Source organism: Otolemur garnettii, unplaced genomic scaffold, assembly GCF_000181295.1.
Source record: "Otolemur garnettii isolate 467f Iridium unplaced genomic scaffold, OtoGar3 scaffold00309, whole genome shotgun sequence".
Lineage (NCBI taxonomy): Eukaryota > Metazoa > Chordata > Mammalia > Primates > Galagidae > Otolemur > Otolemur garnettii.
Window position 1 is genome coordinate 347,677 of NW_003852704.1, and position 12,381 is coordinate 360,057.

Genomic DNA, 12,381 nt, shown 5'->3' on the forward strand with positions numbered 1-12,381 from the left:
TTTTTTTTTGGAAATAAATAGAGCCTTCAGCTCAGATTTGCCTCAGTTCTAGTAAACAATCTAGTGTTCATCAGAATCAAGGAAGACTTAAAGGAGATTTCCTGGTAGTGTGAGAAGGCTGGCTGAGGGTTCATGCCCAAGGCATCTGTGGGACAAACCTTCCACAGTAAGTGCTGCTGAACAGCCACTCTGATTTGGTGTCTTCTTTGGCTGAGTCAAAAGAAGACTCAGCAGACTTTCCAGGGATGGGATGGTAGTCACAATGATTCATTTTGTTTCTGGCTATACTCAGTGATATTTCTCTTTCCAGGAACTCCTGATGTTCTTCTCCATGGGATAAGGCAAGGACAAGTCTTCTGCCAGGGAGCCCAAGGTGGTGGGGGAGCTTGCTTGTTGTCCACCTCAGTCTAACCTTTTCAGTGGAGAAAAATATTTCCACACTAAAATATTTTCCATATGGTTGATGTCAGGCAGATTGTGGGGAGAAGCATGATGGATACAAAAGTTCAATTCTCTTATCTGCTCAGAGTTTTTCCACTTCTCTCTGGCCACTTTATCTTTTTTGAGTCTTGGGATATTTCTAGTGAAATATTGGTGCTGTATATTTTCTTTTGGTTTTGTGTAAGGTGTAAAAACAACTTGTTTCTATGCCACCATTTTGAAATTGGGAGACTCTTGTTACTAGATAGTTATTATTGCTTGCTGAATGGATAAATTAACAAATTCATGGTCAGAACTCTCAGATTTAATTATGGTTTATATGTGGAGAAAAACATAGTTCAGAAAATGGGTAATTTGGCTCTGTCATATTTTGAATTTTCCTAAATCACTCTAGATATTTGGATTTCAATTATAAGGTTAAAAGCATTCTATTAACATAGTCATGACAGTTAGGCAATGTTATGGCTTTGGGTTTAACATCCCACATTTAATATCCCACATTTAATATCCCACATTTAGTGATTGTTTTCATTAGTCATTGGTTTTTATGTTCATGTGAAACTTGGATTAAACTGAGTTGCTTGAGTTTCATTGTGAAAGTAAAGCTTGTATATATCTCCTCATATTAAAACCTCTGTTTACACTCAGCAGTTTCAAGAGATCATGTCATAAAATATCAATTCTTGCAGTTTTGCAATTGAGTGACAGCCAAGAGATTTAGCAAAACATCTGAGCAAAATTACCCACCAATACTTCCTAAATGGTAAGTAAAGTATAGTGGGACTGAGAATCCAGTTGCATTATTTCAGGTATAAATTAAATGTATTTTGTGGAAAATAATTCTGATTTCACGAATATTTCCTATGACCTTAAAGTATTCACAGCATCATTTAACATTTTTGACCCACCTATCACATTCTCAATCCCTGTTTCCTTTCATTTTTCATGGAAACTCTAACCTTGACCCCAAGTCTCCAGAACATTGCCATTGTTTTGTGAATTCTTTTCTTTAAAAGAAAACTGAGTTGAAATTACTTGGAGCCAATTTGCCATGGGAAAAAATAGCCTAAGCTCCTAGAATCTTATTTCTCACTCATTGCCACTCTATTTAAGGTGCAATTCCATGTGGGTTATTTCAAGCAGAAAAGTATTGATTATTCGATGGAAAGGATGAAGCAGAAAGACAGCTTTTTCATTGGGCTAAATGGGTAATATCCAAAGAAATTTATCTGCCAAATTTGAATATGAACATGTTATGAGGTTCTTATATTTTATATCACATTAAAATACATCTATAGGTTTAATGTCATTTACAAGGTCTGTGTTACCATGACAAATATTTTACATGTAAAAATTTTAACTAAATTAACTCTAATTTCAGAAATTATTTTACTTCATCTAATATTGCATTCACTTTTTGATTGCTCACTAAATTTTTCTTATCTTTTAGCAAGCATATAATTTAAGGTCAATCTCCTTAAGGGACGTATTTTATACTGTGTCTCTAATGTTACTTAGTACCATTTATTAACTTCTGTTGGCACATAAAGCAGTATTGGTCAGTACAACAAACTAGAAAAGAAGTAATATAAATGTTTTTAAGAAAGCACGATGTATGCCATATTATATTTTAAAAGTTGCTATTTATATCTCATGTAATATTTTTTATTAAAAAGCACATGTAGGATCACGTTACTATGAAGAAAATATACTAACATCTAATTTAAATGTTTAATTTATGTGAAGTTATCTGTGCTAGCTGGGATATAGAAACCATACCAATAATTTGAAATGATAAAAAATAAATATAGTTGAGGATTCACTTCCAGCTTAATGTAGTGAGCAGCTCTGTAGACCTACTCCTCATTGAAAGTAGCAAAAATTATTTTAAAAAATATCAACAATTACTTAAAGCCTTTGGTCTTTAGGGTAAAAAATGAAGAAACATAGATTTAGGAAAATCTGTACAATCTGTTAAAAAGGCAAGACTCTGATATTTCAACTAAGACCACTCCTTTGTTCTTCACTGTGAGCTCAGAATTGGAAACCACATTACAGACCCCCAAGGCCAAGAACACAAGACTCCTTTCTCCCCATCTCCCAAATGGAGTGTTTTCTTCTGGGGAGGGGCAGAGTGTCAGCATTTGTTTTCCTCTCTCTGGGACATTGGGATACTGTTAATCATGTAAAAAATATATGATGGAAGTATCGGAAAGTGAGATAAGAGAGAAAAGACCAGAAAAATATTAGAAGAAATAATGGCTGAAAACTCCCCTCATTTATTGACAAACACATTTACCTACACATTTAGGAATTTCAACATACTACAAAGTAGAGTGAACACAAAGAGATCCACAAACAGATGTACCATAGCAAAAATGCTCAAAGTCAAAGACAAGGAGAAAATTTTGAGAGCAGAAAGAGAAAAATGATTCTTCAGTTACAAGGGAATTTTAATAAGACAAACACCCAATTTTTCAGTGGAAAGGTAGCAAGATAACATATTCAAGTGTTTAAAGATAAAAAACTTTAAATCAACATAGCAAAGTATCTTTCAAAAGTGAAGGTGGAATTCTCAGACAAATGATCCCAGATAAACAAACACTGAAAGAATTTGCTATAAGAAACACTGAAGGCAGTTCTTCAGACTGAGGGCAGGTGATGGGAGATGATAATTTCAACCCACACGAAGAAACAAAGAGCACTGGTAAAGTAATTATGAAAGATAGTGTTAGTGTGTATTTTCCTCATTTTTAACTAATTTGAAAAGCAATTACATAAAATAAGATATTGCTAGGCCAATAACATATAGAAATCTAATATATTTACAGTATGGTTGCTATAACAACAGAAAGGAGAGGTGTTATGAGCTAAGGAAATAAGTATAGGTGGCAAATCTATTATAAGAATGTATTAAGTTTGTAACATTAATAGATACATATTATGTATAATAGATATTATACATTAATAGACATACTATGTATAATATCAACATGGAAAAGGGAATATAGCATAACATTTTTTATGTTGCAAATGTCACATGATATAAAGATACATGCCCTTAATAACATAGCACCAATATACATAATATAAAAACTGACAAAGACAATTTTTGAAGGGGGTCACAGGACACTGCCCTGGGAGGGGAACTGTCCTGTCCCCTCCTCTTACACTTTATATTGCAATCAATAAAAGTCATTTCTTCTGTAATAATAATAAGAATAATAACAATAGAACAACTGCACAATAGATCAAAAAGATCAACAAGGAAATAAAACCACAATGAAGATACAATATACTTTTGTTTAGCAAGCCCAGACCATGTTTGAACCCATCACCCCCAGTGTACAAGGCCAGTGCTCTAACCATAGAGCTGCAGGCACCAAGCCAAGATATAGTATACTAAAATTTATGGGATGCACCTAAAGCAATGTTTAGGGGGAAATTTATAGCTGTAGATGCCTGTATTAAGAATGAAGAAAGAGCTAGGCATGGTGGCTCACACCTCTTATCCTTGCACTCTGGGAGGCCGAGGTGGGTGGATTACTTGAGCTCACAGGTTTGAGACCAGCCTGGGCAAGAGCTAGACCCTGTCTCTAAAAATAGCTGGGTGTTGCTGTGGGCACCTATAGTCCAAGCCACTTGGGAGGCAGAAGCAAGAGAATCACTTGAGCCCAAGAGTTTCAGGTTACTGTGAGCTATGACAGTAGCTCTGAGAACAAAAAAGAAAAAAAATGAAGAAAGATAGAAAATTACTAACTTTATGTTTCTGCTAAAGACACTGGAAAAAGAATATCAAACTTTTTTATGGCAAATAAAAGGAAGGAAATAATGGTGAAATAATGGTGAATTAATGAAATGGAGAATAGTAAAGCCATAGACAAAATCAGTGGCATGAAAGGCTATTTCTTTAAAAAGATCAACAAAATTGATGGACCTTTAGCGAGAGTGACCAAGGAGAGAAAGAGAGGGAGATAATTCAAATTACTATAATCATAAATGAAAGAGAGAGCATTACTAACTTATAGAAATAAAAAAGATTATAAAGAAGTACCCGGAAAAGCCACATGCAAGTAGATAATTTAGTTGAAACATGGCTCGGCGCCTGTGGCTCAAGCAGCTAAGGCGCCAGCCACGTACACCTAAGGTGGCGGGTTCGAACCCCCAGCCCGGGCCCGCCAAACAACAATGATGGCTGCAACCAAAAAATGGCCAGGCGTTGTGGCGGGTGCCTGTAGTCCCAGTTACTTGGGAGGCTGAGGCAGGAGACTCCCTTGAGCCCAGAAGTTAGAGATTGCTGTGAGCGTGATGCCATGGCACTCTACCCAGGGGGATAGCTTGAGGCTCCATCTAAAAAAAAAAAAAAAAGAAACAAACAAGTTCCTAGACATACATAAACTACCAAAACTGACTCAAAAATAAACATAACCAGAAAACCTATTTTTTTATTTTAGATGAAAAAATTATTTAAAAATTATGACTTCTTTGACCTAGGAGTGTCTTTTCATTCTTTTTTCATTATTTAATTAGATGTTATTTTTTAGAGCAGGCCCCAGTTAATAATAAAATTGAGCAGAAGGTACAAAGATTTCCTATATAATGTTTACCTTTAGACATGCATGGCCTCCTATTAAATCACTCACCACAAGAGTGGTACATTTGTTACAATTGGTAGTGTCCCCTCATTATCACCCAAATCCAGTCTACAATTGGGTTCACTCTTGGTTTTGTACATTCTATGGATTGGACAAGCATATAATGGCACATATATGCCATTATAATATCATACAGAATAGTTTCAATGTCCTAAAAATACCCTGTGAAAGACACACAGTCATACACAGGTGTCCATACATAAATGTAACACATAATCATAAGTCAATAAATTAACAACTTGTTTGGGAGACAAGCATAATAATTATGAAAAAATTAAAGAAATGTTTAAAGACAATGCAATAATCACAGCATACATAATCTGGTGATGTTTATAGTGATATTGAGCAAGTGAAAAGAAAATTCAGTCACTATAGAAGCATTTATTTGAGAAGCAGGTGTCCTCAAACTATGGCCCATGGGCCACATGCAGCCCGCTGAGGACATTTATCCAGACCCCTGGGTGTCTTTGCCACCACTGCCTGTCCTGCTTAGCAGCCAACTCGTCCTGGGGCCCACAATCTGGCCCTCCAATGGTCTGAGGGACAGTGAACTGGCCCCCTGTTTAAAAAGTTTGAGGACCCCTGATTTAAAGAATACTGTATAGAAATTTGGAGTAGTTAAGTTGGAGAAAAATATGATTAGGATAATCTTGTACAAGAAATGAGAATTATGGAAGAAAGTATGCCAAGAGATAATGAATGCAGTATATTTTTCAGAGAAGAATGAGAGACAAACTTTTGGTCAGCTTTGAAATAAGTATGACATAACAACTGCTAGCTATTAAAAGAATTCTCAAGGTCAAGCCGAGGAGTTTATACTTTGATGTGATGCTTGATGATAACAGACAACATTAGTGAGCCTTTTATTATGTTTCTTTTTTTTAAATTATTTTTTATTAAATCATAACTTTGCATTTATGAGGTTCAGCGTACCACTTTGATATACAATGTGAAATACTTACATTGAAGTAACACATCCATCACAATTATACTCATTTCTTAATAGTTTTGAAATGTACCATTGCATCATGCAAATTAGGTGAGGTCCCCCAAAATACCCTCCCAAATCCCCACTCCCTCCCCTCTCTCTCCTCTTCTATTCAACTTTCTGGACTATAGTTATGTTTTGCCATTTATATGAATGTGTAGGTGGTTATATATTGATTTCATAGTAGCATTGAGGACATTGAATACTTTTTTTTTTTTAACCATTTTTGAGATACTTTACTAAGAAGAATATTTTCCAACTCCATCCAGGTAAACATAAAAGATGTGAAGTCTCCATCTTTTCTTATGGCTGCATAGTATTCCATAGTGTACATATATCACAATTTGTTAATCCATTCATGGGTTAATGGGCACTTGGGCTGTTTTTATGTCTTGACTATTATGAATTGGGCCACAAGACACATTCTGGTGCAAATTTCTTTGTTGTAAAATGATTTTTGGTCATCAGGGTATATACCTAGTAGAGGAATTGCAGGATCCAATGGTATGTCTACTTTTAGTTCCCTGAGTGTTCTTCAGACTTCTTTCCAAAAAGGTCGTATTAGTTTGCATTCCCACCAGCAGTGTAGAAGCATTCCCTTCTTTCTGCATCCATGCCAACATCTGTAGTTTGGGATTTTATGATGTGGGCTAATCTTACTGGATTTAGATGATATCTCAAAGTGGTTTTGATTTGCATTTCTCTTATGATTATGGATGATGGGCATTTTTTCATGTGTTTGTAGGCCATATGCCTGTCATCACTAGAGAAAGTTTCTGTTCAAGTCTCTTGCCCACATAGCAATGGGGTTATTTATTCTTTTCTTAATGATTAGTTTGAGTTCTCTGTAGATTCTAGTTATCAGACCTTTGTTGGAAGCATAACCTGCAAAAATCTTCTCCCATTCTGAAGGTTGTCCATTTGCTTCACTTACTGTGCTCTTGGCTGTGCAAAAGCTTTTTAGTTTGATCAGATCCCAGTAATGTATTTTTGGTGTTGCTTTAATTGCCTAGGGGGTCCTCCTCACAAAATATTCTCCCAGGCCAATTTTTTCAAGTGTTTTCCCTGCAGTCCATTTTAGTATTTTTATAGTTTAAAGTCTTAAGTTTTAATCTTTTATCCAGTAAGAATCAATTTTTGCAAATGGTGAAAGGTGGGGGTCCAGTTTCAGTATTCTACAGGTGACCAGACAGTACATCCAGTACCATTTGTTAAATAGGGGATCTTTCCCCCACTGAATATTTTTGATAGACTTGTCGAAGATCAAATGGCGATAAGTAGCTAGGTTCATCTTCTGGTTTTCTATTCTGTTCCATAAATCTACCTCTCTGTTTTTGTGCCAGTACCATGCTGTTTTGATCACTATAGATTTGTAGTATAGCCTAAAGTCTGGTAATGTGATACCTTCTGATTTGTTCTTATTTCTGACTAATGTATTTGCTATTTGAGGTTTTTTCCAATTCCATATAAAACGAAGCACTATTTTTTTCAAGTTCTTTAAAGTATGACAATGATGCTTTAATTGGGATTGCATTAAATCTGTAGATTGCTTTGGGTAGTAACAATGTTTATTCTTCCCAGCCATGAGCATGTTTTGTTTTTCCATTTGTTAACATCTTCAGCTATTTCTTTTCTCAGAATTTCATAGTTCTCCTTATAGCGATCTGTAATGTCCTTTGTTAGGTAAATTCCCAGATGTTTTGTCTTCTTTGGCATTCCTTTGGTAAAAGGAATAGAGTCCTTCATTGTTTTTTCAGCTTCACTACTGTTGGCATATATAAAAGCTACTGACTTGTAAGTATTGATTTTGTATCCTGAGACACTGCTGTATTCCTTGATCACTTCTAAGAGTTTTGAAGTGATCTAAGAGTTTTGAGTTGAGTCCCTGGGATTTTTGAAGTATAGAATCATATCATCAGCAAAGAGTGAGAGTTTGATCTCCTCTGACCCTATTTGGATACCCTTGATCACCTACTCTTGCCTTATTGCAATGGCTAAGACTTCCCTTACTATGATGAATAGCAGCGGAGACAGTGGGTATCCTTGTCTTGCTCCTGATCTGAGTGGAAATGTTTTCAATTTTATACCATTCAATATGATATTGGCAGTGGGTTTGCTGTAGATGCCCTCTATTACTTTAATAAATGTCCCTTCTATGCCTATTTTCTTAAGAATTCTGATCATGAAAGGATGCCAGATATTATCAAAGGCTTTTTCTTTTGTCAATTGAGAGAATCATATGGTCTTTCTTTTTTATTTTATTCATGTGATGTATTATATTTATAGATTTGTGTATGTTGAACCAACCCTGTAACCCTGGAATAAAACCAACTTGATCATGGTGTATAATTTTTTTGATGTGTTATTGAATTGTATTTGCTAAGATCTTATTGAATATTTTTTGCATCAATATTCATTAATGATATTGGTCTACAATTTTCTTTGTTGGATCCTTTCCTGGTTTGGGTATCAGGATGATGTTTGCTTCATAGAATGTATTGGGAAGTATTGCTTCTTTTTCTATAATTTGAAAAATGTTGTATAATATAACTACTAGTTCCTCTTGAAAGGTTTGATAGAATTTGGATGTGAAGCCATCTGGTCCTGGACTTTTCTTTTTAGGGAGATTTCATATTGTTAATGCTATTTCAGTGGTTGATATAGTTCTATTCAAGATTTTTAATTCTTTCTGGTTGATGCTAGGAAGGTGGCATGCTTCCAGGTATTGGTCCATTTCCTTCAGATTTTCATATTTCTGGGAACAGAGTTTTTGTAGTAATCATTGAGGATTTCTTTTGAATTTCTGAAGTGTCTGTTAAGTGTCCTTTATCATTTCTGGGTTTTAGCTAGAGACTCTGAGGACCTACTTGGTGAGATCATGCAAGCTAGTTCTGTTTTGATAGCAGCCAAACTCTACCCTATCCTAAGAAACCACAGTATTAGGTTTTGATCTCGACTATGAAGAGATACAAAGAGCTGCAGTGCCCAACCCCCATCCTTTAGTTCTTTTCCACTACAGAACTTTGAAGGTCAACCTCAGAATGTCCCCAGTGGACAGCCCCAGACATGGGCTCCAACCAAATTGTCTCAGGCAATGCAAACCCTGCCCAACAGAGAGGTATTCAAGGTTCTCTAACAACACAATTTAGAGCCAAGGATCCACATTCCTACCCACCAGATTCAGTCCACACTGTTGTCCACTTCTCTGCTTAGAGGCCCAGTTGGAGCCAGGGTCCACGCCCCCACCCACCAGTCTCAGTCCACATCCAGCTAGCCTCTGCTTGCCAGACCAGTTGGAGGCAGGGGAACAGTCCCCTGCCTGCCAGTCTCAGTCCACTGCCTGGCAAGCCTCTGTTTGCAGGCTCTGTTAGAGTCAGGGTATTGCACTCTGCCCCCAGGTCTCAGTCCTCACCTGGTAAGCCTCTTCTCACCAGTCCTGCTGAAGACAGTGGGCCACGTCCTAGCCCTAGGTCTTGGTTCACACACAGTAAGCCACTGCTCAAGGGTTCTGTTGGAATCAGGGGACCACGCCCTTGCTCTCAGGTCACAGTCCACGCCTATCAAGCCTCTGTTCACAGGCCCAGCAGGGTCTGGGGACCAGCCCTATATGCCAAACTCAGTCCACATGGGGCAATCACTCTCCTGCTGTGGGTGCCATGAGAGCCAGGGTTTCTGCACCCCATCTGCAAGACACAGCCCAAACTGAGGGTCAACACGACCACTGGCCAGGAATAGTCATAACCAGGGGACTGCTTCTTCTCCTGCCAAGTGTCCCATTTTCTCCACACCCTCTTTCTTCCCTGTTAGTCACAGATTTCGTCCTGATGGTTGGCGGTTCACACTATGCCCAGTTCTCTCAGGACAAGACCAAACACTCTATGCCCTGCAGGGGACAGAACTTCAGGCTGCTGTGCAAGAGGTAAAGGGTGGATTGGGAGTTTGAACTTGTGGGGAAAAATATCTGTTCAACTTTTTGCATGGTGGAGTGGTGTCTAGGTTCATAAGTGGGACCTCCCTGGAGAAAGAGACTGGGAGTTTAGTGGCTCTCTCTAGCAAAGTAAAATGAGAGGTCTTTTGTTCCCTGCTCCTTTGCAGATAGCCCGTGGGAGGCCCCCTGCTTGGGAGAGGGATCTCCCATCCTCTAGTCAATAGTTTTTGTACCTGTTATTTGTTTTCTTGAATGTTCTTCCTTGGAGTTATAGCTTGCCAAGCTTCTTTCTTGGCTCAGCTCCCTGTCTTTCGCTTCATAGAGTCTAATTCCTTCCAGTTTTTCTTCCTCTGCTCAGGAGCCTCTGCTGAGGGTTGCTACCAGTCAGCCATCTTCCCAGAATTCCCTTTTATTATGTTTCTGTTCTTACCAATTTAATTCTAAAAATAATTCTATGAAGTGGGTACTATTATCATTTTTCAAATGAGGAAACTAAGGCACAAAGAAATTATATAAGTATCTCAATTTGGCAAATAAATAGTACAAAGAGGATTCTTTGCCAGTTCATAAAATATTAAACCTCGTCTAATAGAGAAAGCTTTGGAAGGCTCTAAGCAGATGAATTTTGGTAATGGGAAAGTGCAGTTTTCTAAAAATAAATACAATCTTGATGTAAAATAATACCTTCTCATCAGTGAGAATGGAGGAAAAAATATTAATTCTTCTGAAGGAAGGATAATATTTTTCTCCTTCTGTTTAATGATCTCTTCTGATACTGTTTCTTGGATCTCATTCTTTCCAAGGCATACACACATGGTACACATACACACCACACACGCAATTGTTCCCAATTGGTAATCGAGGGCCTCTTCTTTATTCAACTTGGCCCTGTCTAATTGCTTCCAGGTTCTTTCTTGTCAACATTAAACATACTCAGTATTTATGATAAAAAGTCCCTACACTGTCTCATATCCCTCTGTAACTATACTCTACTTGTCCCCTTCAAGATTGCTTTGAAACCTGTCTGCCTTTGCTCTCTTCCCTTGATTTCTCTGCCTCTTGCTGATTGGCTTTTGACCAACCAGTACTCTATAACTTCTCTTACTGATGACCCTGTAGATCTACTTATTAAGAATTCCATTCTCTTTTTTCTTTTTTTTTCTGGTTCAGGAAGAGCAGAGGGAGCTGCCTTTATTAGAGGTCACGGGCCAGCTGACTTCAATCAAAGGCCACACACTTGATCTTGAAGTCACCATCAGCTGCCATGTAGTTGATGGCCTCCAGGTTGAGGTAGTTAGGGAACTTGAATGTGTAACCATCTGGCAGCTTGATGGTCAGGTCGAACTGGTCAAAACTGATGCCTTGCTGTTGCACATGGTAGTATTGGCATCCCCGTGGGCATCGAAGTGGGGGTTGAAATGCAGGCACAGGTTGTTGCTGTCTTTGCCCAGGTTCAGCACAAAGCTCTTGGCGTTAGGGGCCACCTCCCCCTGTACTCTGAGGCACTCCCCAGGTTTGAGATTCAGGTTGCTGGAGACCAGACCACAAGCCATGATTGAAGCAGGAGGATGTTCGGGGACTGGTGCACCAGCCGTCTGAAGACTCCACCCCAAGAATTCTATTCTCTATAGTTCATTCCTTACCTATAAAATCTTCTTAAAAGCCTAGACACTCTTTATTTTTTCCTCATTTGTTAAAAACTCTTTTCACTTTGCTCTCTGACATTGCATTTTCCCCAAATTCTTCTTACCTCTCCTTTTCTTCAAGAGCTCTCCCTTTGCTACCCTTTCTCTTTTTGCCTGTTTTTAATGTTAGCTATCTTAGGGCTCTACTACTGTTTGTAACCTCAATCTGCCATACCTCAGCCTACAATATTCTTTTGGGGTGATATTAAAAATCTTTGCCTTCACTTTCCATATGTATTTTGAAGATTGCCTAGAGTAATCAAGACTTTAAGAGTAAAATTTTTGTAGGAAAAAGATTTGTTTTTAGACATATCAGCCTTGAAAAGGGTTTTGAGAAGCCCAGATGCTAATGTCTCCTAGATAGTAAAAAATATTGACCTAAGAGAAACATTACAGCTTGAGATATAGATTAGGTAGTTATGTGAGAGAAAAACTAAGGACGAAAGATGGGGAAAGATGAGAAAGCAAGCAGGATGGGCAACTGAAGCAAAATTAAAAGTGTCAAATAATCTGGATAATATTAGATTGATTTATTAAGGTGAGAATATAAACAAAGAAAAGGATCAATGCAGAGGGGGGGATTTGGACATTATGAAGTCTTTGGTGATCTTCATCATTTTTTAAATGATAGGTGAAAATTCTCATATTTAAAAGAATGGAATGAATAGTCTGTAGAGAATGCAA

The 12,381-nt window shown here is 37.6% G+C and overlaps 1 pseudogene; it reads right to left on the reverse strand.

Moving 5' to 3' along the window:
- Positions 1 to 11,218: 11,218 nt before the first annotated feature.
- Positions 11,219 to 11,593, reverse strand: LOC111722677 (annotated as a pseudogene).
- Positions 11,594 to 12,381: the final 788 nt, after the last annotated feature.